Source organism: Ovis aries, chromosome 7 (assembly GCF_016772045.2).
Source record: "Ovis aries strain OAR_USU_Benz2616 breed Rambouillet chromosome 7, ARS-UI_Ramb_v3.0, whole genome shotgun sequence".
Taxonomy (NCBI): Eukaryota; Metazoa; Chordata; class Mammalia; order Artiodactyla; family Bovidae; genus Ovis; species Ovis aries.
In genome coordinates, this window is record NC_056060.1 from 64,102,439 (window position 1) to 64,128,788 (window position 26,350).

At 40.7% G+C, this 26,350-nt stretch overlaps 1 long non-coding RNA gene across 1 annotated transcript in view; it reads left to right on the top strand.

Annotated features, from left to right (window-relative positions):
* LOC121819984 (uncharacterized) overlaps positions 1-26,350 on the top strand; it is a 54,159-nt gene that overhangs the window by 21,701 nt on the left and 6,108 nt on the right. The gene's annotated exons all lie outside the window — the stretch shown is intronic.

A 26,350-nucleotide genomic window follows, 5' to 3' on the forward strand; every position in this document is an offset into this window, starting at 1 on the left:
TGGGGTTATGGGCTAGAAAACAAACATATCAACATTGATTTTTCCTTTTCTGCATGACAGATGTCAGTGAGGAGTTGAATTTTTGTACCCTGACCTATATTAGCAATGCCAAGTGAGATCATCCTGTGATTCACTCAATTCGTAGTCCCAAAGAAATTGTATAGTGACAAGGTGTTTCAAATCACCTCCCTTTAATAGCTTGGCAAATTCCTTTAGGCAAGATGTACATTAATGAAGGAGTGATGATAACATGGTTTCCTCAGGCTCTCCAGAGCTGGTGTGTTAATTAAGGTGGTGCAGGGTGGTTGAGGGCTCCCCTGATAGCTCTGTTGGTAAAAAATTCGTCTGCAGTACAGGAGACCTGGGTTCGATCCCTGGGTTGGGAAGATCGCCTGGAGAAGGGAAAGGCTGCCCACTTCAGTATTCTGGCCTGGAGAACTCCATGGACTATATAGTCCATGGGGTCTCAAAGAGTTGGACACGGCTGAATGACTTTCACTTTCAGGATGGCTGAGACCCTTGCAATTGCAACTTTTACCCAACCCCTCAAGCAGAACACTCTGGGTCAGAGCGCTGCTCAGTCATGTTTGGTCCTTACCCCCAGTGATCACCCATAGCTGTGCTTTGGGTGGAAGCCGACCATAGTTCCCTAGGGAATCCCAATGGTCAGGTAAGGCCGAGTACAGGTGCTTAGACGGAGGGCTGGGCTGTGATCAAGAATGAATGCCTTCCTCCACATGTGAGAAGCATAGAATTTTGTCTGAGGCGTGAAGTTTGTTGTGTTCTCATTTTTGTGTGTAAAATTTAATAGAGCAGTGATTTTCCAGGTCTCTTTAAAATCCCATTAATTGAATTTGAGTTGTTATAAAATGTAGACTGGCCTCACAGAGGCCAAAGGAATGACATGAAACAGTGAGACTAGCAGGAGCAGAAAAACGGAGAAGCTGGGAGAGGAGGGTAGGGTGGTGGATGGAAGGAAAAGTCTCTGCCCACTTTTGAAGGTCATAATCATCTTTGTTGTCTTTCAGAAAGAATAGGGAAAGCAAGGAGGGAGATGAATCTGTTAATAATATTTACTGAGCATTTTTATAATTGAGGAATAGCATATGCTAATCTACATAGTTCTCACACTAACCCTTTATGATATGCATTATTGTTCTATTTCCCCTAAATGAATGGAGGCTCAGGTGAGTTTAGTAACTTGTCCAAGGTAGTGGCAGAGTCAGGATCTAAACAAATCCCTTCCCTTCCTTCCTTGGTCCCTCCTTCCCTTCTTTTCCATATGTCAACACTTTTTTCTTTTCTTCTGTGCTTTGGTCTATTTATAAGGAACTCACAGGAAAGAGCTGGAATTTCCTCGTCTCTTTGCCTGCAGCAGACCCCCCACTTGCACATGTGTGCTAACTCACACCTCCCACCTGGCTTCTCTCTGGACCTGCAGAACAGCAGGGCATGCAGGTGGCAGTGGAGAAGCCTGGAGATGCCCAGACATCTTTGTGGTTGCAACTGACTAGCACACACCAGGCTGCTCCCATATCAGCATGTGTGTGTGTTATGGGAGAATAATATGCCCCTGTACCTGACTGTTACCAGGCAGAGCATCAGGGCCCACATTAGGAAGCTGTGACTGAACTCTCGACCTTGGAAGAGTGTCTAACATACCAGGCAGAAACTGGTCGGCATTCAGAAGGAGGATGAGACCAAAATCCAGTTTCTCAATTAGGCCAGTCGAGGAGCGGGTGTTGAAGAGGGAGAACTATGCCTGGGGCCCACCCCTAGCCTACTAAATCCCAGTTCTGGTTATAGCAAATGTCAGGGCTTGGGCACCTGACACAGGGACCCAGGAACAAGGCTAGTCTGGTGGTCCCAGGGAGTGGGAGAGAAATGGAAAGATACAAAGACATGGGGGTCAGGAGAAGAAAGAATTGGAATTCTTTTTCTAAGAAAAAACCCTAAAATATAAGGCAAATTAGATGGAGAGTGAGGAATCAGGAGACCCGTGCTCATTAGCACCAAGAAGGAAGTCTGAGGAGGTTTTCATGTCCTTGAGGGAAGACTCCCAAAGCTTGGAACAGAGGATGAGAAATACATAGCCTGTGCTGAACAAGGGGTATGTGTGGTGGGAGGGGGAGATGAGCTAGGTTGATTCTGACACTTCCTCAGTTGGCTGTCAGAGAAGCCCTCTCCTTTTCTCTCTGGCTGTCTGGCTCAAGCAGTATGGAGTTCAACACAGAGAAAGGGAAAAAATTTGCCCCTCCTACCTACTGCCTTAGCAGAACTTGAAAGGTTGAAGGTTTGTACAATGTGTTTGGTCTCTGTTGCACATTCTCTTCCTGCTCTTTGTCTTCCTCATCTTCTCTTTTAAAGCAACACCTTGAAAAGTGAATATTGGGACTTCTCTGGCAGTCCGGTGGTTTAGACTTTGACTTCCAGTGTAGGAGATATGGGTTAAATCCTTGATCGGGGGCTAAGATCCCACATGCCTCAGGGCCAAAAAACCAAAATCATAAGACATAAGCAATATTGTAACAAATTCAATAAAGGCTTTAAAAATGGTCCCCATCATAAAACCCTTTAAAAATGAACAACAACAAAAAAAGATTAAAAGATAACAGAGGTTTATTTAAAAAAAAATGTAAAATTCATCCTTAGCTGTGGGGTGTGCTAAAACAAGCCAGGGACTAGATTTGACTAGTGAATCCCTACTCTGATACCAGAAGAACATTGGGGTGATAGGTGGGGCTCTGATGTGGTACATTTAATTATAGTTATTAACTTTATAATTTATTTTGGAAAGGAAACTAGCATCTGACTTTAAAAGTATTTATTTAGCATTTTCCATAAGCAAGGCACTGTTTTTTACAGGTTTCAGCTTATTTAAACTGATTAACTCATTTAAACCGAGACACAGACTTTGAGTCATGACCCAAGGTCAAACTGGTAGTAAGTGGTGGAGCTGGGACTTGAACTCAGGCAGCCTAGTTCTAGAATCCACAGTCTTAACTTTGGTAGTATGTTGTCTTTTATGAGGATAGTGCTTCTTAAAAATGTATAATGTTCTTGTCCTCATTTCATTTCATCTTCTAAGCAGCTTAATATCTAAGATTTCATACAAACTGAAATGATCAAAGAAGGCATACTCCTTTTTTTACTTTATCTGCCATTTGGACCTTAAGAAATTTTCAGACTGATTGAAGAAAATCAAATCAGATAGTTGTAACTGTGGGTAAGGCTCACAGACTCTCCTGGCACAAGCAATGCAAGTATCCAGATTTCGAGCACTGAGGACTGTAACTGTGGAGCCTGGGACTCACTAGACAAGGGAGAAATTTCTGTGGTTTAGGAAGCCTTAGAATTGAGGGTTTAGTAGGATTTCCTAGAAGCAGGAAAGGTTTAGTGTATAAAAGAAAAGGGAATAACTATAGGCAACCTGTTGCCCACCAAAACAGTATTATTTGAGGGGATTGAGATAATGATGCTTTATGAATATTCTCTCACTTTGGCCTCTGATGAACATGAGAATATTAACCAGACTGAATGGGGCCATTTTCTTATTTTCCACTAACCATATTTTGCAAGAACTCTTGGAAACAGTATAGTAAGATGCTTTAAAAGTAGAAAACAATCAATAAAAGCATTGCTAGCTGAACTATGAACATGACCAGCCCTTCTTTCCCCAAGCTTCCCAGATTCTGGGTGTTCTTCCTTTTATTCATATTTTCTGGAGATGTGGAATCTCTTCTGATCTGGAGTCCACCTCTTCCTTTTCTTTCTGTCAAACATGCAGGATACTGACTTGCTGATTCAGAGGATTTGCAATTCAGCACCTCGTGCCTTTCTGGGATCCACAGGCCATTTCCCAGGGTCTGGCAGATCCTCAGCTGTGTGCTGGCTTTCCTTGGTTTGAGCCAAGGGTCACATTGCAGATAGGACCCCTATGAAGGGTGAAGAGTCAACACCTTAATCTCATTCCCTTAATAATTTCATTTTATTCTCTTTCCTTGATGAGATAATTCTTTATTTTCTGGATCACCCAGTTTAGTCTGTGGACCACATTTTCTATTGTTTCCTCTCGACACTGGGTTACCAACAGTAGAAATCCTAGATAAATAATCAGCTTGCTATAATAGATTTTGGACATTTTTACTGAATAAAACATAAATGCAGAAAAGTACATCATGTTGATTTTAAGGTGTGCTAAATTCATCATGAAATAATGTAATTATCCTGTTCCTCAAAAGAGGCTCTTTCAGTTTTATTTTTAATCCCTCTCTCCTCCAGGACAAATGTTGTGAACTCATAGAATTTTAGAGCTGGTCTTTGGAGATTTTTTTTTAGTCCAATTTCTCTTCCAGTGATAGAATACAGTTTGAAGACTACGTTTTGACTGAAGAAATGTATGATTTATTTTGTGGGTCACTTGAGTATTTAACTGCATATTTATTATTGTCTAATGATGTCATAGTCTTTTGGAAGTGCTGGAAACTGTGTGTCTATAGGGTGATTATTTTCCCCTGGGTCTGTCCTGTAAGTAAAACCTTCTCCATTTATTCTGTTTTTCCTGTAACAAAGGAGTGTTTAACCTTCAGCCTCTGAATCCTTTGAGTGTGGGGGCGTGTGTGTGTGTGCATGCCTGCCTGTGTGTTGGAGAGAGTGTTGGTCGGGCTGGAGTGGCTCTTCATGAACTTTTATTTGCCACTGGAAACAAATTGCATGGAAATAAAGGCAACATTAGCACCCACAGATGTTCTACTTGGTACAGCAAACTTTCATGGAATTGAGAAACTGTTACAAGTCAAACAGTTTCAGTAGAATTCTGTTAACAATTTTGGACAAGGGAATTAAAGTATTATGATTCTAAAATAATTTACTTAAATATAGAAGAGTTTCTTTTAGGAGGGTTAACTTATCAAAATGTTTTTATTTATTTTGTTGCTCCCATCTACATCATATATTTACTTTGGTTTCAAGTAAATAAATCAGCTGATATGCACTATAATGCTTTCCTTCATAAACTCTGAAAGAAAAGCTCAAGCTTATACTACTGTTTTCAAATAGAGCCACTTGGGTACAGTGCTGTGCAAATAGTGAGCACTCAATATGTACAATATATGTTGATTTGATTTGTAAGGGAAAGTTCAGATAATATTTTCCAGAATAGATGCAAAGTGGATACTTGGCCCTCAGCCTGCAGTGTTTGTCCAGATAAGACAGAGCTGTGGAGTTAGGACCGCAGGAAGTGATTAATTTTCTTAGGTATTTTAACATGGTCCTTTGAAGGGGATCAGCTTTTGAATCTTTAAGATTATATTTATTGCCCTGGTGCTTCCCTTCTATGTTTAGACATGAAAGTGAATGTCATTGTTGAATAGTAAACAGAGGAGAATGACTTTGTGACAGAAGTATGTAAAGTATCTTGTAATTCAGTAGGAGAATCAAAGTCTGCTTCAGTTCTTTGCATTCTCAGGGATTCAGAAAGGATTAAGGTAACAATAAGTAGAACCTATGCAAGAGAGTAACTGAAGGATAGCATTCCTTGAACCTCAGAAACCTGGGTGAAAGGAATTGGGCAATTAAGGTCTTTAGGAAATCTAATGGGGTCATTTGTGAATGCCGGGCTTCATGGAACTTGGCACACTGTCATCTCAGAGATCAAGGGAGGTCACTGGCTTAAGAGATGGGGGGATGAAAGTGGAGTGACTGTTTCCTGCAAAGTATGTTTAAAGACTCTTAACTCTTGTTTGACGGTAGCTACAGGGATTGTGGGTAAGTTTTGGGGTTTTTTACATGATATAAGGGAGCTAAAGATATAATGCCTCTGTAAAGTGTGTTTTCTTGGCTTTCTGACTAAGTCATATCATATCCAAGGAACTGAGATTTGTTTTCTCCCCATGCATCTACTCAACAAGTATTCACATCTAACTGGTTAGCCAGCTGAATAGTTATTAAAGCAAATGATGTGCCATGCTAAAGACAAAAGTATAAAATAATAATTTTTCTTACATTAGCTTAAATTCTCAAGTGTATTCATGTTACTACCAATTAATAAAAAATCTTTATTACCAACTTATGAGGGGTTTCCTATTACTCCAGGTAGGTATAAAATCTTGCCAAAAATGATTGCCCCAAATCATAGTGACATATTAGAAGCACACTCATTCATACATACATCTGCCTTGTTTCCTCTCCTTCAAAAATACCCTTGATGTGTCTTCCTCCTGTCTTTGCTGACTTTATCAGCGGTATCAACAACCTCCGAGGGTTCGAAACACAGAAGAAATTGTCATGAGGGGGGTCACCTGGCAGCTATTGTTGTAATGGCTGTGGAGTGATGAGCGCTCTCCTAGGACGGTGGAGGTGGGAAGGAAGAGGAAGCTTGGGTCTGAAAGACATTGTTCATGGAACATTACCAGAACTTGTGAAATATTAGGTACAGGGAATGAATGAAGCGGAAGGAGGTGTCTAATACAACTCAAGACCATCATCTGGGTGACTGGGAGGTTGTCCATACCATTGACAAGTCAGGAAAGCCATAGTGGGCGGTGATGGGGTAAACACATCAGGGGTATTTTTGCGGGAGTGGGGAAGTGAAGAGGAGGCAAGAGAGGTGAATGCATGAATGAATTTGTTTTTAAGGTAAGTCAGTTTGAATTTTCGTACTTATCCAGGAGGAAAGACTTAGAGATTGGAATTGGTTCAGGTGTGGTCCTAGAAAAGTGCTCCTAGTAGAAGTTCCTGCAAGGGAGGTGGGAACGGAGGGCTGAGGACTGAGCACTTTAAACCCCATCATGGTGGTGCTTAGTGTAGCTGGTAGTTGGTAGAAGTTTTGGTAACTGGTAGAAGTTTCTGTGTGTGGTGGTGGGTGGATAGAAGGCTGCAGCGGGTTCTTATTTTAAGATTATACTATAGCATCTAGCAGATTCCTTTTTTGTTTCAGACAAAGGCTAAAAATAGCGACCTCTAAAGCCCCAATTTGCTAATTACAATATTCCAAGGAGCTATTTTATTTCTTCTAGAGTACATCTGAAGCATCATCTCTATTAATACACTTACAGTAATTCTTGCTTTTTACTCTTAACAACTCCTAAGGGGAAAACATAACTTCAAGAAATTTTTACCCTGAAAGACATCTAGAAACAACTATTTCTGCTGGATTATCTGCCCCATGCAAAAGATAGGCACGTGCTTCTGTAGAGAATCCTCACAATTTCTCAAGAATAAAGGAGTGACAGTTAAACAAAGGGTAGCCTTTATCAGTGTTGTTTCTATCCATGGAAATTTGAGTACATTCTTTTTCGAGTGACTGACAAGTGGTGCAAATGGAAGCACATTAAGTGTGGGGAGGCTATAATACAGAGATGTTCGGTTGATCCCAGCTCGTATGGCACTTGGCTATCTGTTGGTCCAAAGAACTTTGAGGATCAAAACAAACTTATCTGTAAAATGCCATCTCTCCTTTTATTAGGATGACTTAGAGTATGTCCACACTGGTTCTTTACATCTTAATGGAAGTCACAGTCTCAGGATTGGAGCAGAAGTGTTGACTAAGTGTTGAGCAATTGAGAGCCATTGTTTATAGCATAGTTTTACCTTGGGGACTGAAAAGTTCTGGTTTTCATGTTTCTGAATAATCATCAGGTGATTAGCGAAGCTAAACACCTTCCAATGAGTTGATTTACTCATGAGCTGGACATACACAGGCTATGCTGGTTGGTTTAATGATGGATTCAGAACAACAGGCACCTTCCTGGCAATTTAGTAAAAACGCTAATTTCAAAAGCTCCTGTTCTATCCACAGAAAGTGTAAACATAGAATTCTGTGGTGGCAAGGTTTCTCAAAAGTCTACTTCAGTTACTCAAAATATTTATAAATGTGTACAGCCAACCTTAAACTTGTTTGGAAATATAATTCTTATAAGTTATCGTAAACAGAAGTCTTTCGTTCAAGCATCATGCACTTTCAGATGATCGTAAACCAAACTGCGGCTGTTTAAAAGGAAGAGCTTTATGTTTGCAGTACAGGTATTTTTGTTTTCATCACAAAACCCATTTCCAGTTCTTAAGGAATAAGTAACAATTATAAACCTCTGGGGCCCAGGTGGCTAAACTGTAAAGATAGGGGATGATGATTTTTTTCCCTTATCGTCAAAAATACCCAGGAATGGACTTGTTAGAGGCCAAGTAAGAACCGTTTGAATGGTAACATTCTTCTACACAACTGGCCATGTCATGATTCATGTCTGTAACCACATGCAAGGATGAATGCAGAGGTGGCCCCACGTGGTGTGTTTGATGTAAGCAGGAAGCCAGCTGCACTCTGTTCTAATATTAGCAAAGAGGACCTGCTTTTGCAAATGGAGGATGATTTAAGGGTCTATTTTTGTGGTTCAGCAAATGCCGTTAGGAGTAGCAGAAGGTTACCCTTTTCCCATCACCTTAATTCCAGAGATATTCACAGACCTGACATTAGGCTGTTGGCTACTCGTCATAAGACTTCGCTGTCAAAGTGAATTCAGCTGATGAACTATGAACACGCTTACAGTCAGATAATAGATGAAAGAGTCTCAAGATAAACGAGGTGCTTATAGAAAACCTGGCCACAGTTGTTTAAAAGAGGATGGCAAAGGCCGTTAATTCTCGTCAGGCATTTTCAAAAGGCAGTGGGTACTTGACTTCTTACTTTGAGAGCACATTATCTTACCTTTTTGCAAGAGTGGGGCCTCCGATGTATGTTGAAAGGGGGAGTGTGCTTTTCTAAACTGACACTAAACACAGCGTCCTTCTGGAGGGAGAAGGGAAATTTTTTCCCCTCAAGTATGATAAAGGACTTTGTAGCCTCCCTTCAGGCTAACGTTTTGACCATGTTATATCACATCAAATATTCTTGTTTCTCTACACTCTCTTCCTCTTTCTTTCTCGCCCAGAATGTTCAAATTATGTCTGTGGAGGATATTAATGTGAACATTGACAATCTTTTCTCTTCAGGAACTGATCATATTAAAATTCACACTGAATTGTTCTTGGTGATCTCTTACTTCTAGCTTCACACTTTAGAATGAAGATTTCAAAAAGGTGGCTGAAACATAGAGTGTCCATACCTTTTTCCACTGAAATAGCCAGTATGCCTCCATTTATAAGTAAGTTGCATTGGGGGTTGTATCTGTTAGCATGACTAATAGCACCAAATATTTACCATTTTAAAAATTTTAGAAACTGACTGTATTTGGGTACTCTCTCTTATCTCACAAATGTAAGAGTATAAATTTGCCAAAGGAAAGATTTCATAGCGGGTTTTTTGTTTTTTTTTGATGCTAGGTTTAAAGCTCAGAACAATGTAGTCAGAATCAAATTTGAAAGAAGTGTGAGAACATTCTTCTCCAAAAAGGAGGCCAGAAACCTGTATATAGGGATCCTAGATAATTCAGAATGTCTCCCACAAGGGAGTTCCCTGCATAGTCATCTGCCCCATCCTGTTCCAGTGCTTCTCATCCCTTCATTCAGCAGACATTGACTGAGGGCTTTCTGCTGGCAGCTGCCATGCTCCATAGTTTCAAAGAAGGCTCAGGTACAGTTCTCAAAGAGGGTACCACCACCCAGCAGGGCCATCTAGATTCTCAGGGAATCTCAGCAAGGTTTAGCCAGTCCAGGCTGGGGGAATCAGGGCGTGTGTCCTGGGTAAGGCAGACCTATACTCAAGTCTTACAGGCCAAGTACATGAACAAGTGAGTTGTGGAGCTGAGTGGGATGGGGCATCATTTAGGTGGAGTCTGCTAAGGAGCTAAGGCAGGGAAAAGAATGAGAGAGAGAAGATGCGCCATCAGGGAAATATAGCCCTGGTGTGAGGCAAGGGCTGGCAGGGTGGATGGGGACAGCCCTAGATGCCCTTCTGAGGTGCAGTCAGACAAGTACATGGCTGTGGGAAACTCTCAAGTGGCATCCCACGTCACTAGACAGCAACCTAAGAGGCCTTCTGCAGTTGGCTCCCTGCCACCTCTCTGATCTCTCTCATTCCACTCCAGCCTCTGTTGGCTCTTTGTCATTCGTCCCTCAAGCCCACCAGGGTGGAAGCACTCAGCTTGTCCTTCTCTTCAGGACACTCCTCTACTGGTGGTCTAGCTCACTTCTTCACCTCCCCCAGGCCTTTGCTCCAATGCTGCCTCCTCGGTCAGGCTTTCTATGAGCGCCCTCTTGACAGCTAAAGTCCTCTCCCCCTTCTACCCTGCCCTCCACGTCTTTCTGGAGCCCTTTCTGTCTTAACTCTCTTCTGTAGCACTTTGCTACTTATTAGACTTTCTGCGTATCTGGCTTTGTTTATTGAATGTAAGCTCTTAGAGCCTAGAGGTTTTAGTCTTTGTTCCAGAATGGTTTCTGGTATATAATATTACTGGACCAGGCTCCTTTTACCTCACAAGCAGCAACCCAAATGCTGAGATGCTGAGGTTTGCAGCAAAGAGAGGGTATACTCGCAAAGCAGCCAAGCGAGGAGACTGGAAAACAAATCTCTGACCTGCCTCCCCAAAGCCAAGGGCTGGGGATTGTTTGGGAAATAAGGAACAGAAGCAGCAGGGAAGTCTGAGGCATGGGGTGCAGGGGGAGAGTGGAGAAAGGTGATTGGGACAAAGTGCAGTAATAGTAATCGTTGTTCTGTTCAGGTGTAACTAACTATAGGCCTCTGCATGTGCCAACATGGAGGCACTTAGCATGATCTGAGGGTGGAGTGTTCAGCTCTCTGATGTCAAAATGTCACCGAGAGGACACTCGCGCATACCCCATGAGAAGCAATCCAGTTGGAGAGTTGGTGGTCTTATCCAGTCTTAACTAGCTCAGCTCCAGCTAGACATAGCTGACTCTAAGTCCTTGGAAAATAACTCCTGGAAAGTTTATACTGTTTAGGCTACAGGCTGCTTGGAGGGCATGCAAGTCTTACAACGACCTTGATTAGTAAAGGCAGGTGAAATGTATTTGACTAATGATCACCCAGGGTTTTAATTCCTCCATTTTTTCTCCCCCCACACTTTGATCATTCCTTAATCTTGAGGGAAGAGGGGTGGTGGCCATTCTGCTACTTCCTGCATATAAGGGGCATTGACCTAACAAGGACTATAGAAATGAAACTGCTTAACATGCATTTGAAAGTATTCTCTTTTTCCCAACTTCAAGTTAATTTTGAACTCAGGGAACAAATACTACTTATGTACCAGCTGTCAAGGCATTTTTCATAGGCCCAAGATTGGTGATCAAAACTACAGACAAAGATGTACCCTGAGGGGCCACACAGAATGCCAGACACATTGTTAACATTCAGGCTCTTATTTTCAAGGCTTTTATTTAGGGCATAGTCAAGCCAGGGATCGGTGTTCTATCTTTTTACATACTGGAGTGTCTCGATCATTATGAGTTTGGGTCAGTTTGGCTGAAGAACTTAAAGTGTGGAAGGAACATAAGCTGAGAAAAATAAGTATAGTTTCTACAATATCCTCACCAAACAGAATCTTAACAGGGGCAGATGCCAGGGTCATCTAAAAATTTTTGTATCTGAGGACGCAAGGAGAGGACCACATTTCAGCTTAGTCAAGGAAAAACAGGGGATGGGAAATTCTCTGTTGATTAGCCTAAGCCAATATGTTATAAAGAGACAGTCACAGTGAAGTTAGGGATGGCTGAAAAATTGATGACAGGCAGAACCAAGGGGTCAGCTTGATCAAACACAGAAAAATGTTTTGGATGGCATTCACAGCTAGAGAGAGAAAATGGCAGTGGGGAAGGAAAGAAGTAGATGGATTAGACATACAGAGAGATAAAATTTACAGACAGTGGTGAACTCGTGAATTACAGCCTGTTCACGAGTCACCAAGCTGGGAAAGGGGTCCTGAAACATTATGTGCAAAATTGTGCTTATCTACAAATAGTTTATGGTTACATAAACACAGATGTTGGATAAGACTAAAACTAAACAGTTTTGGATGGAGAGTGAAGGCAAGAAAACAGAGTTAAGATTGAGACAATGTTGGGATCTAATTAGAACACAAATTTTAATGAAAATAAAGATGCTCCAGTCAACTTAAGCCTGTAGTAAATCATCTGTTCCAAATAAGGTTATGCTTCCAAAAATCATTTTGGGTTTATTGTTTGGATGTTGGGATATATTTCCTAAATATATGATGTTCTCAGATGTGGTTAGGTTTATCCCAATCTATTTAAGTCAAAATATTTCTTAAGAAAGCTATGCATTACCATAAACAAATACCAGAAAGACTACTGTTGTAAAAACACTATTAAATAATACAAAAAGTATGAACTTCCAACAAGATATTTGATGATACTAATTTTTAATGTTGGTGCTTGAAGTCTAGCAGATTTGATTAGATAAAAATAAGGAGATAAATGAAGATTGGAGTTTATGAAGTGAATTTATGGGTTCTTTCAAAGAGTAAAGCACTGGATTCTTACCTTATATAATTGAAAAGATTAGGAATTGTAGTTTTGCAAGATATGTCAGCAAAGTGGTATCACTGTCCACAAGTTTAATGTCTTTTTAGACTGTACTAGTGAATGTGTGTGCCTTGTTTGTGGGGGGGGGGGGGGGGGAATGACAATACTGTTCCATTTTGCTGTGGTCAGACTGTACTTCAGTGCCATTGCTCAGCTGTGTCTGACTCTTTGTGAGCCCATGGACTGCAGCATGCCAGGCGTCCCTGTCCATAACCAACTCCCAGAGTCAACTCATGTCCATTGAGTTGGTGATGCCATCCAACTGTCTCATCCTCTGTTATCCCCTTCTCCTCCTGCCTTCCATATTTCCCAGCATCAGAGTCTTTTCAAATAAGTCAGTTTTTGGCATCAGGTGGCCAAAGTATTGGAGTTTCAGCTTCAGCATCAGTCCTTCCAGTGAATATTCAGGACTGATTTCCTTTAAGATGGACTGGTTGGATCTCCTTTGCTGTCCAAGGGACTCTCAAGAGAACACTGTGATTGGTTTTGAACACTACACTGTCAGAGGGAAAAGGACTGAAGTATGTCGAAAGTTTATTAACTGAGATGCTGAAGTTATTGGACAACCAGGAAATGTTTAGCTTGAATGAAAGGGAACTAAAAAGTTTAAAAGCTATTTTTGCACAAGAGGAATTAGAGGGTTCTACAAATCCCCCAAAGATAAAACTGAGATGAATAGAAATTATAGGGGAAAAAACAGAGTAAGGGAAGAGGACAGTACATAACTGTATCACCCTGAGGGCAAAGAAAGCTGGTAATGTGATGGAGAAACTATATTGCGTGATCCTGACTCTCATGCCAACCACTGGACAGGACCATTAGTTCAGGGCAGTGTGGTTCTCTTCAGAGTAAGGTTAATGGCTTCAGGGTGGTGAGGGAGCTGCAACTATACACCAGTGAATGAAATGCTAATGAGCCAGCTGTTTGCCAGTATAGTGATCCTACATTCTTCTTCCTGTGGATATTGCTGCACCCAAACCATCTGAGAAAGTTAGGAACATGGCATATTCTTAAAAGTCTTTCAAAAACAAAATCCAAACTTTTTGGCACATATGTGAGCATCAGACAAATTTCCCAGTTGGGAAGTTTCCCATTAAGTTTAGCCTGATTGTTTCTTTTATCCCTGTTGAGGTATCTAGGAAATCTCATGGAATCATCCTTGAATACAATTTTCTTACAGGTTGTTCTCAGTGTGAGAGAAAAATTACTGATCATTTTCAATTAAAGGGATGATGTAGGTGAAAGATCTTTGTAAAGTATTAAGTGTAATAAAAGTACAACCTATCATTATCATTGTTTAGATTATATGACTATTATGTTAATTTGTTCTTTAGAGTTTACTCTATAATTTCTTAGATCTTGTTATTTTTCTGTATTGCATCTGTTCCTCTTCAAAATGCATTACAATGTCTCAGGCTGAATATATTAATGTGAACTAAAAATTAGATCATGGAAACACTACATGGTCCCCTTACCATCTAGCTCTGGTCTTTCAGAGTAAAACCTAAAATAAAACCTAACAAATATAACTTGATTTTTTAGTGAGTGTTGATTTTGTTCTCAGATATATGGTAGTAACATGGAAACACTCTTGTGACCCTTGAGTTCTAAGATAATATCTACATAAATACACAACAAACAAAATATAGTGTAAAACTTAGTGAATGAAAAAAAACTCATCTGCTAAATCCCATTTTTCTCTTCATTAGCTTAGTTATGTGTCGGATGAGATGAGAGATAAAGTTGGGAAAAGTTAAGTTAAAACATAAATTTCTTTAACAGAGATTAATAGGGTATAAATAGGGGAGGAAATGACTACCAGAAAGATTTGAGGAAGTGCATGAATAATACTGGAATATATTTATCCATTATTGCCTCTAAGAGCAACTCTTTTCTTTATGTTCCCTCTTTACTTTAAGGTACATCAGAAACCAACATAACATTGTAAAGCAATTTTCCTCCAATTAAAAAATAAATTTAAAAATTAAAAATACTTATTTTTTAAATTCTGTTTATCATTCAATTTCCAGCAATCAAAGGAAACTGTTTTTGATGAAATCAGATGATTACGGGTCTTTGATTAAAAATGGAACGGTCAACAGGGCATGCTGACGTTATAGTTGCATTCTTTTCTACACAAGTTGTAACTTTTAAATGGTTTAATAACAGATTTATTTTAAAATACAGTAAGAGAAAACACTTGATCTTCATTATTGAGCAAACATTGAATTTATTTTCTTGATGTTAATTCATCTGATGGACAGCTGGCTCTCCTGCCACATGGTGTTTATTTCCCAGACAGTATATCCTCATGCTTTAGGAGAAGGATGCCATCTTGACCCTCAGGCCTTGGAAGGAGTTCTTACTCTCTGAAAGTTCTTAGTATTGGGATTGATTCAGCAATCTCTGATCCTGGAAATGAGGAAAAATTAATCCCCTGACCTCATTAAGTCAAGTAATACTTTGTCCTGATTGCTCTCAATTACTTTGGATTTGAAAGTGAATTTTTGACGTTCCATGCTGGGCTTAACTTGTATAACAGAGGCCTCTTTAGATTTAGTTCTTAGAAGTGCTTGTATTATGTCTTTGCAGAGATGGATTTTCTTGTGTGTGTTAGAAAGGTAAGCAAAAATATAAAGGCTCAGGAAAATTCCCTCCATGTCAATCTCCCTCTTTATTTGCTTCAACTTCCTGCACAGAAACAGTTTGACACTGTTCTTCAGAATGTTCTTTCCTGAAGAGGTGCTCTTGATTGAGTAACACTTGCCCTTTCATTCCAGTGAGTCCTGTCTGCTTGGAATCATCTGGGCCTGCACCAGTTTGAAGCAAATTACTTGCCCTGAACATAAGAGAATCTGAAAGATGTGATATTTGTTTGATAAATCTTTTTAAAATTTTATTTTTATGTTTTACTGGGCCTTGGGAGTATGATAAGAAAATAGAAGATTCAGGGGCAAAAAGTTGGAAGGAAAGAAAATGAGTTTATTTGTAAAAGAAAACTAGAATTCTGAAGGATTGGCTTCTCAGAGGCTACAGGGCTATTAAGGGATAAAACTCAAAATTGTCCAGGTTAGAGATTGTAGGCACATGGTAGAAGGAAAAAGAACTCGTCTTTTGCTTTTTTGTGTGCAAAGTACCTTTTCTCTAACAATGGGCTATGGTGTGATTTGCATGCTTCATTAAAATATGGCAAGTTTACTCTCAACGGAAAACTAAGTCTTTGCCTGGGAGGCAGCAAAGCCTAATTCCTTTGAATCACTAACTTCCACTGAAACCAGAGAGGAAGGTGTTTCCTTTCACAGTTCCTCCATTTGCCTTAAGAACAGAAGATACTGTTTTTATTGAGATACTGTGTTTATTGAGACACAACTTACCACCCTATCATAACTCACCACTTCTATCCACTGGCTTTAGTTGTCTTTCCTCTTTACTGTGATTCTTCAGAAATAGAATAGCACTGGTGCTGCCTAAGGTTTTGTCCACCACACCAGAGAACAGGCTCATTTCATTCAACACTGATAATACACTAGGTAGTTTTAAAATTGATTTGTGAGAGAAACTTATTTCTTCAGTAGGATGGTTAAGTATCTCCCGTACAAAAGTAAATAGCACTATTTATTTCCTACTAAGAGAAATTAAATGAAGAGGTGAGGTGTCTATAGCTAGCTGGCATTGGATTAGTCATTGTTAATAGTGCCTCTTGTCAATCTGGAAAATGAGTGGTTTGAAAAAGGTTTATGTCAACCACTGAGAATGTGTCACCATTGGCTGGAACACAAAGGATACACTAGGCTGGTTTCACCAAGGCTGGTGTGTTGTTCCAGGAGGCCTCTCCAATGCCTGCAGTTTAAAAATTATAAAGACGGTAAATTCTGACCCACAATGCAAAACAGCACTGATAATAAGGTTAATAGGATAAATCTGTTGCTCAGCCATTTAGAATATACTTATTTCCTATCTAATTAGATGAATGATTAACTTTTGAATGGAAGGATTAAAAATATAGTCCCATGACATCAGGAAATAGAATCTGAATAACAGTCATTATTCGGAAACTGCCATTACTTTATCTTACTCAAGTTTTAAAAAATTAAGCTTCTCAGCTGTGAAACCCAGGCATCTGAAATATTTAGCTCACTTCCTGAGTGTCCTTAGCCATCAGTACTAGTGTGGGAAATACAACGAGCCCTTTGGCAAGTTACCCAGCAGCGTGTGTAGGAGTTGCTCTTAAAAATGCAATTGATCATCTGTTCCCATAAAATTTCTTTCACAGACACTTGCCTCTGTAAAAATGCATTTAACATTAAGAGTCTGACTTTAATCTGGATTTTTGGTTTTAAACTCTTCTGAAAGAAGAAAAGGTGGGTGGGAAGAGAAAAAGAGTCAGGTTTGGTTGTAGGTGTGTTACGTGTCTGCTACTTACTTATAAAAGGATTAGTTCTCCTTTCTCTCACTTGTAATAAGACACAAAGAGCAATAGAAAAGATAATTAATAGATTTCACAGCTCATAAAAATCAGGCATAATCAGTGTGATTTAGGAGGGACTTACCAGAGTGAAACCACCACGATTGAATGGTGGGATGATTGATTTTGAACACAGGGACTTTGTGGATTTTAGTTGCCATAAAAACTGAATATTACACATTTCTTAGTGACTGGAAGGAGGAAAAGTCAGAAAAAACAATAACTAATGTTTGCAAATGCAGAATTTTGTGGTAGAATCAGCCTTTTCTTTTATGGTTCAAAAGTTCTGTGGTAATCAGCAACAGTCATTTATAGAATAAGGTCTTATGTCCCCCTTACCTAATGAGTTTATCCATTAATATATTAATATTTATTAAGCAAGTACTATGTGCAACACCACTGCTGAGTACTGAAATTTAAAATATGGTATCATCAGCCATGAGAGTAGGTTTAGTGCAAAAGCTAAGCAATTATGTGCCATCCAGTGTGATCCACATCGCTTCTTAGATGAGATCTAATGGAGGATATAGACATACCTTGCTGTAAGCATGTGCCAGCTGGAAATGAGACTGTTCAACCAGGTATCATAAAGAAGGGAGAGGCAGAGAGGAAAACTGAATACCCAGCACTTTCCAGGGCCTGGCCCATGAACATGAGTGTCTCATCCATATAGTATGTGAGCCCTGTAGTGGAGAAGGATGCCACAGCCTGGCATGATAGAATGTGGTGAACCAAGGGAACTGCCTGGCCACTGGCCTCTATCATATGGTCACAGGAACCCTCAACATCTTGGAGCTCTAGGTAGTAACTCCTTTCTTCCTAACTCCAAAGTGTCCTAATGGTTGAGGGCCCTCTGGCCATTGATGTACATTCCTTAGAGCTTGACTTGTTTGCAAGCACTTGATCTTTTTCTGGGCTTCCTAGGTGGCGCTAGTGGTAAAGAACCTGCCTGCTGATGTAAGACATGCTGGTTTGATATCTGAGTCGGGAATATCTCCTGGAGAAGAAAATGGCAACCCACTTCAGTTTTCATGCCTGGAGAATCCCATGCACAGAGGAGCCTGGAGGGCTACAGTCCCTGGGGTCACAAAGAGTAGGACACACTTAGTGGCTAAACAACAATAACAACAATATATTAAATATAAAATCAAACTTCTCTACTTTTATAACATCTTCCATACTCCCTGGAGATGTGCATGGTTAACTGTTGGACCTCTTCATGGTCCTACAGAAGACATATTTTTACATATAAGCACCCATCTGCTCTCAGTGAATTGAAAAATAGAGTCTAGTTTAACTCTGTGAAGCAATAGTTAGAACTGGACATGGAACAACAGACTGGTTCCAAATAGGAAAAGGAGTACATCAAGGCTGTATATTGTCACCCTGCTTATTTAACTTCTATGCAGAGTACATCATGAGAAACGCTGGACTGGAAGAAACATAAGCTGGAATCAAGATTGCCAGGAGAAATATCAATCACCTCAGATATGCAGATGATACCACCCTTATGGCAGAAAGTGAAGAGGGACTAAAAAGCCTCTTGATGAAAGTGAAAGAGGAGAGTGAAAAAGTTGGCTTAAAGCTCAACATTCAGAAAATGAAGATCATGACATCACTCCATGGGAAATAGATGGGGAAACAGTGGAAACAGTGTCAGACTTTATTTTGGAGGGCTCCCAAATCACTGCAGAGGGTGATTGCAGCCATGAAATTAAAAGATGCTTACTCCTTGGAAGAAAAGTTATGACCAACCTAGACAGCATATTCAAAAGCAGAGACATTACTTTGCTGACTAAGGTCCGTCTAGTCAAGGCTATGGTTTTTCCTGTGGTCATGTATGGATGTGAGAGTTGGACTGTGAAGTAAGCTGAGTGCTGAAGAATTGGTGCTTTTGAACTGTGGTGTTGGGGAAGACTCTTGAGAGTCCCTTGGACTGCAAGGAGATCCAATCAGTCCATTCTGAAGGAGATCAACCCTGGGATTTCTTTGGAAGGAATGATGCTAAAGCTGAAACTCCAGTACTTTGGCCACCTCATGAGAAGAGTTGACTCATTGGAAAAGACTTCGATGCTGGGAGGGATTGGGGGCAGGAGGAGAAGGGGATGACAGAGGATGAGATGGCTGGATGGCATCACGGACTCGATGGACGTGAGTCTGAGTGAACTCCGGGGGTTGGTGATGGACAGGGAGGCCTGGCATGCTGCGATTCATGGGGTCTCAAAGAGTCGGACACGACTGAGCGACTGAACTGAACTGAACTGAAAATAAATTTAAATATTTCTCAATTTTTCATTATGACCCACAGCAAGAAACACATCTTACATTCCAATGCAGTACACAGATGTCTGTGTATGTATCTATGAAAGATGGAAACAATGCATTTATGAATCAGAACACTTGACCTTACTATGTTCAATTCACTCTGATGTTTTCTATTCTATTTTAGTCTATCATTTTAAATTAAAAGAAAATGTCAGAGCAACTCACTGGATTGATATTATGACCAATGAATGGATTGTAACCTATAGTTTGAAAATCACTAATTTAAATGGTCCACCTTGGAGATTGGATTTTCAGACAATTCCTTGGTTTCCCATTCCTTGGGTACTTCCTGCTTTTTTGGATGATGTCAAGTGTATGGGGGTGGCTCCCAGGACGTCAGAGTGGTGGTCCCACAACTCCTCACAGGACACCTCTGGACTTGTGTACTTGGCTGAGTGTCCACACAGGCTGTGTATCAGAAAAGGAGTAAATGCTGGACCAAAGTGTTTGTGCCATAGAAACTCTCGTTTGCATCATGGATTACTTTCTTATCTTCTGCTCATTGCTAGAATAAACAAGTGCATATGGGGCCTAGAGACGTCCAGGTAACACCAATAGAGCATTAAGGTGATACAGTCATTCATGATGTTCAACCAGTCCACAGAGAGTGTCAGTGTCTATAGTGTTGCTTATCAGCATTAAAGGACACATGTCTCCACTGCTTCAGGAGGCTGCACTCTAAGTGGCTTCTCTTGCCTGTGGACAAGGCCCTCTCTCCTCAGTCTGGATTAAAGACTCTTTCACACCTAGAATGCTGTTTGTCTAGGTTCCCACAGCAACCCTCCAAGACCAACCAATGCATGAGTTCTTTGTTTTACAGTTTCTGCAGCCTGGAATGTCCTTTTCATTGTTCTCTGCCTATTTATTTATTTATTTGCCACACTGCTGGGCATGTGGGACCTTAGTTCCTCAAAAGGGATTGAACCCATGACCCCTGCATTACAGTGAAAGTCGCTCAGTCGTGTCCCCATGGACTATACAGACCATGAAATTCTCCAGGCCAGAATACTGGAGTGGGTAGCGTTTCCCTTCTCCAGGGGATCTTCCCAACCCAGGGATCAAACCCAGGTCTCCTGCATTGCAGGCGAATTCTTTACCAGCTGAGCCACAAGGTAAGCCCCCTGCATTGGAAGCATGCAATCTTAACCACTGGACCACCAGGGAAGTCCCCTGCCCATTTACATTTTAACTCCTGCTCGTTCTCTAAGGGCCAGTACAAATCTACCTTTCCAGAAGCTTTCTGACCTGCTGCTAGGCATGCTGAATTAACAATCTTTGTCTGGGTTTTCACAGCACTTTGCTTTTATGTGCTTAGTTGCTCAGTTGTGTCTGACTCTTTGCGACCCTATGCACTGTAGCCAGCCGGGCTTCTCTGTCTGTGGGGATTCTCTAGGCAAGAATACTGGACTGGGTTGCCATGCCCTCCTCCAGGGGATCTTCCCAACCCAGGGAACCCAGGTCTCCTGCGTTGGGAGGCTGATTCTTTACTGTCTGAGCCTTATAGCACTTATTTAATACTTAGTATTATAATTGGCTGTTTACTTTCTCTGCTAAAATAGAATTCACATTGTTACTCTGGCTATTAGTCCTTCTACGATATGGACCTGCTTGCTCTTCTTCTTCACCTCATACCACTCTCCCCTCTGCCCATTCCACTGGCTCCCATGTACCTTCATAATGCTTTCTAGACACACCAGGTGCACTCCTGGAGTACGGGTAGTTCAGTTCAGTTCAGTTCAGTTCAGTCGCTCAGTCGTGTCAGACTCTTTGCGACCCCATGAATCGCAGCACGCCAGGCCTCCCTGTCCATCAACAACTCCTGGGGTCCACCCAAACCCATGTTCATTGATTCAGTGATGCCATCCAACCATCTCATCCTCTGTTGTCCCCTTGAAGAAGGAATTCGTAGGGCCTGGACTCCATCTTAGGCCTGTTCATGCTGATCATGCTCAGCCACCTTTCCAATGGACTCAACTCTGTATTTAGGGCCTGTGAAAACAACAACAGAAGGATAAGACCCCCTCCAGACCAGGGAACCTTGAAGATCATATCTAGGTTACTCATCACCTAAGAGAAAACATACACTAATCACCATGGCTCCCATGTACCTTCATAATGCTTTCTAGACACACCAGGTGCACTCCTGGAGTAGGGGTAGTTCAGTTCAGTTCAGTTCAGTCACTCAGTCATGTCCGACTCTTTGCGACCCCATGAATCGCAGCACGCCAGGCCTCCCTGTCCATCACCATCTCCCGGAGTTCACTCAGACTCACGTCCATCGAGCCCATGATGCCATCCAGCCATCTCATCCTCTGTCGTCCCCTTCTCCTCCTGCCCCAATCTCTCCCAGCATCAAAGTCTTTTCCAATGAGTCAACTCTTCTCATGAGGTGGCCAAAATACGGGAGCTTCAGCTTTAGCATCATTCCTTCCAAAGAAATCCCAGGGCTGATCTCCTTCAGAATGGACTGGTTGGATCTCCTTGCAGTCCAAGGGACTCTCAAGAGTCTTCTCCAACACCACAGTTCAAAAGCATCAATTCTTTGGCGCTCAGCCTTCTTCACAGTCCAACTCTCACATCCATACATGACCACAGGAAAAACCATAGCCTTGACTAGATGGACCTTAGTCGGTAAAGTAATGTCTCTGCTTTTGAATATACTATCTAGGTTGGTCATAACTTTTCTTCCAAGGAGTAAGAGTCTTTTAATTTCATGGCTGCAATCACCCTCTGCAGTGATTTTGGAGCCCAAAAAAGTAAAGTCTGACACTGTTTCTACTGTTTTCCCATCTATTTCCCATGAAATGATGGGACCAGATGCCATGATTTTCGTTTTCTGAATGTTGAGCTTTAAGCCAACTTTTTCACTCTCCTCTTTCACTGTCATCAAGAGGCTTTTTAGTTCCTCTTCACTTTCTGCCATAAGGGTGGTGTCATCTGCATATCTGAGGTGATTGATATTTCTCCTGGCAATCTTGATTCCAGCTTGTGTTTCTTCCAGTCCAGCATTTCTCATGATGTACTCTGCATAGAAGTTAAATAAGCAGGGTGACAATATACAGCCTTGACGTACTCCTTTTCCTATTTGAAACCAGTCTGTGGTTCCATGTCCAGTTCTAACTGTTGCTTCCTGACCTCCATATAGATTTCTCAAGAGGCAGGTCAGGTGGTCTGGTATTCCCATCTCTTTCAGAATTTTCCACAGTTTATTGTGAACCACACAGTCAAAGGCTTTGGCATAGTCCATAAAGCAGATATAGATGTTTTCTGGAACTCTCTTGCCTTTTCCATGATCCAGCGGATGTTGGCAATTTGATCTCTGGTTCCTCTGCCTTTTCTAAAACCAGCTTGAACATCAGGGAGTTCACGGTTCACATATTGCTGAAGTCTGGCTTGGAGAATTTTGAGCATTACTTTACTAGCATGTGAGATGAGTGCAATTGTGCGGTAGTTTGAGCATTCTTTGGCATTGCCTTTCTTTGGAATTGGAATGAAAACTGACCTTTTCCAGTCTTTTTCATTATAGGGGACTGGAATGCAAAAGTAGGAAGTCAAGAAACACCTGGAGTAACAGGCAAATTTGACTTTGGTATGCAGAATGAAGCAGGGCAAAGACTAATAGAGTTTTGCCAAGAAAATGCACTGATCATAGCAAACACCCTCTTCCAACAACACAAGAGAAGACTATACACATGGACATCACCAGATGGTCAACACCAAAATCAGATTGATTATATTCTTTGCACCCAAAGATGGAGAAGCTCTATACAGTCAGCAAAAACAAGACCAGGAGCTGATTGTGGCTCAGATCATGAACTCCTTATTGCCAAATTCAGACTGAAATTGAAGAAAGTGGAGAAAACCACTAGCCCATTCAGGTATGACCTAAATCAATTCCCTTATGATTATACAGTGGAAGTGAGAAATAGATTTAAGGGTCTAGATCTGATAGAGGGCCTGATGAACTATGGAATGAGGTTCGTGACATTGTACAGGAGACAGGGATCAAGACCATCCCCATGGAAAAGAAATGCAAAAAAGAAAAATGGCTGTCTGGGGAGGCCTTACAAATAGCTGTGAAAAGAAGAGAGGAGAAAAGCAAAGGAGAAATGGAAAGATATAAGTGTCTGAATGCAGAGTTCCAAAGAATAGCAAGGAGAGATAAGAAAGCCTTCCTCAGCGATCAATGCAAAGAAATAGAGGAAAAGAATGGGAAAGACTAGAGATCTCTTCAAGAAAACTAGAGATACCAAGGGAACATTTCATGCAAAGATGGGCTCGATAAAGGACAGAAATGGTCTGGACCTAACAGAAGCAGAAGATATTAAGAAGAGATGGCAAGAATACGCAGAAGAACTGTACAAAAAACATCTTCACGACCCAGATAATCATGATGATGTGATCACTAATCTAGAGCCAGACATCTTGGAATGTGAAGTCAAGTGGGCCTTAGAAAGCATCACTGCGAACAAAGCTAGTGGAGGTGATGGAATTCCAGTTGAGCTGTTTCAAATCCTGAAAGATGATGCTGTGAAAGCACTGCACTAAATATGCCAGCAAGTTTGGAAAACTCAGCGGTGGCCACAGGAGTAGGGGTAAGGGGAATCAAACTCTTCCCCCAGACTCTCTGTAGGAATAGCTTTCTTTTGTCTTTTTAAAAAATGTATTATTTATTATATTTTTATTTATTTATTTTTGGCTGTGCCAGGTCTTAGTTGGGCATGCAAGATCTTTGGCTGTAATATATGAACTCAGCTGTGGCATGTGAGATTAATTCCCTGACCAGGAATCGAACCAGAGACCCCTGTATTGTGAGCACAGAGTCTTCCCTTTGGACCAACAGAGAAGTCCCTCTTTTAAAAAAAAGTCCTTTCTTGGCTGATCACCTAATCTGCAATAGTTACCTTATTACTCTTCAGTATATAAACCCATTGTAGTTTTATAGCATTTATCACTACCTAATTTTCTTATTTGTTCATTATTTAACTAGGTCCACTATATTTTAAGCTTCATGAAAACTGAACTGGCTTTTGCCTTATTTAGTGATGTATCCTTGTTGTCTAGAACAGTGCTTGGTATGTAGTAGGTGTTTATTAAATGTTTGTTGGATAAATTAAAATGATTAAAATATATATTGTTTGATGAAAAAGTCTATGCTGTTCTTCTTTAGATCTTTATAATTCTGAACACATTGGCTTGAACATGATTTGAAGCTCAATAACCATTAATGACCGAAATAATCCACCTTATAAGATAGTAAAGAAATGAAAAATGAACAGTGGTAATCTCAGAATCCCTCATAAAATGTGTTGCTGTATTATATGATCAATGCATACATAATTACTATTGTCAAAAACAATATGCCAAATGTTAATTTAGCATCTACTATATGCAAGCCACTTTAAATTGCATTTTCTAATTTTATTTTTTGAGCAATCATATGTATTATTGTTTTCTTTGGTGCATTTGGTAACTGAGTTCAAAGAGGCAAAGTAATTTGTTATATAGTGACACAGTACACATAAAAATGAGGATATGGCCTAATTGGCCAGCCCATGCTATTTCAGTTGTTGTTGTTCAGTTGCCAAGTCGTGCCTGACTCTTTGAGACCCCATGGACTGCAGCATGCCAGGTTACCCTATCTCCTGGAGTTTGCTCAAACTCATGTCCATTGAGTTGGTTATGCCATCCAACCATCCCATCCTCTGTTGCCCCTTTCTCCTCCTGCCTTTAATCTTTCCTAGCATCAGGGTCTCTTCCAAAGACTCAGCTCTTCACATCAAATGGCCAAAGTATTGGAGTTTCAGCTTCAGCATCAGTCCTTCAGGATTGGTTTCCATTAGGATTGACAGGCCTGATCTTGCTGTCTAAAGGAGTCTCAAGAGTTTTCTCCAGCACCATAATTCAAAAGCATCAATTCTTTGGAGCTCAGCCTTCTTTCTGTCCAACTCTCACATCTGTATGTATACAAATAAATAATATTATAAAAGTCTTGGGAAATTAAAAACATATATTGCTGAAAACAGCTGTCTTACTTTGAATTGATTGGTGCCATTTTTACATTTTACCTATTAAAATTTTTTCTTTCTTTCTTTCTTTTTTTTTTTTTTGGCCATTTGGCATGCGATATCTTAGTTCCCCAACCAAGGATCAAACCAACATCTTCTGCATTGGAAGAACAGAGTAGTCTTAATGACTGGACCACTAAGGAAGTTCTCAAGTTTTTTTTTTTTTTTTTTGAGACTCTTCTTTTCATACTTATCTATTGATTTCAATAGTCACAGGAAAGAAGTAGTCATCTGCCCCTTTCATATTAGCACTCCCATTCTTAAGCTAGTCTGCATGGACACCCCTCATGGTATTGTGTGTTCCACTGATGTGTTCATTTTTAGAACAGAATGTCGTGATCTCACATCTCTCAAAATGACTTTAATGTGGTTTTAAAGTAAGTACTCATTTTCTTTTTTAATGGTAGTATGAGGCAATATTTTTAAGGGATAAATGACAGTTTGGAAAAATGTTTACTTTTGTTGCATGTCACATGTTCAGTGCCAAATTTGTTCATTTTTTGTCCTTGGTACAGGACTGACAACTCAGGCAGGAAGCTCAGGACACTGCAGTCACCACTGGGCGTACCCCTTGGTCCTATAGCTCTGGCACTTGAAACTAGGCCCTGGGTTGTGCATAGCAAAGGCCCCAGTCCACTTGGCAGGCATGCTTTTTTGTTTTTTCAACTTTCCTACATTTTTTGAACTATCATTAAAAGTCAGGAGTTCCTCTTTCTCTTTCTCTCCCCACTCCCACTTTCTCTCTCACATGCACACTTCTACCTGATTTCTCTCAAAAAATTAAAATACATACCAACACCGAGTGATAGTAATCGACAAGAGCTGAGTCATAGACACTCCCTTAGGTGGTGCCTTTACTTTCTCCTGTCCTCCACCTTGGGGAATGCTTATTGTTTTTTGTCTTGCCTTTCTTTTCATTCAGCCCCTCTAGATTTAAGTTTGAGACTCTTAGAGTCACTGAACTGGCAAGCCTTCATGGTCCCCCTTTCTGAATTGACTG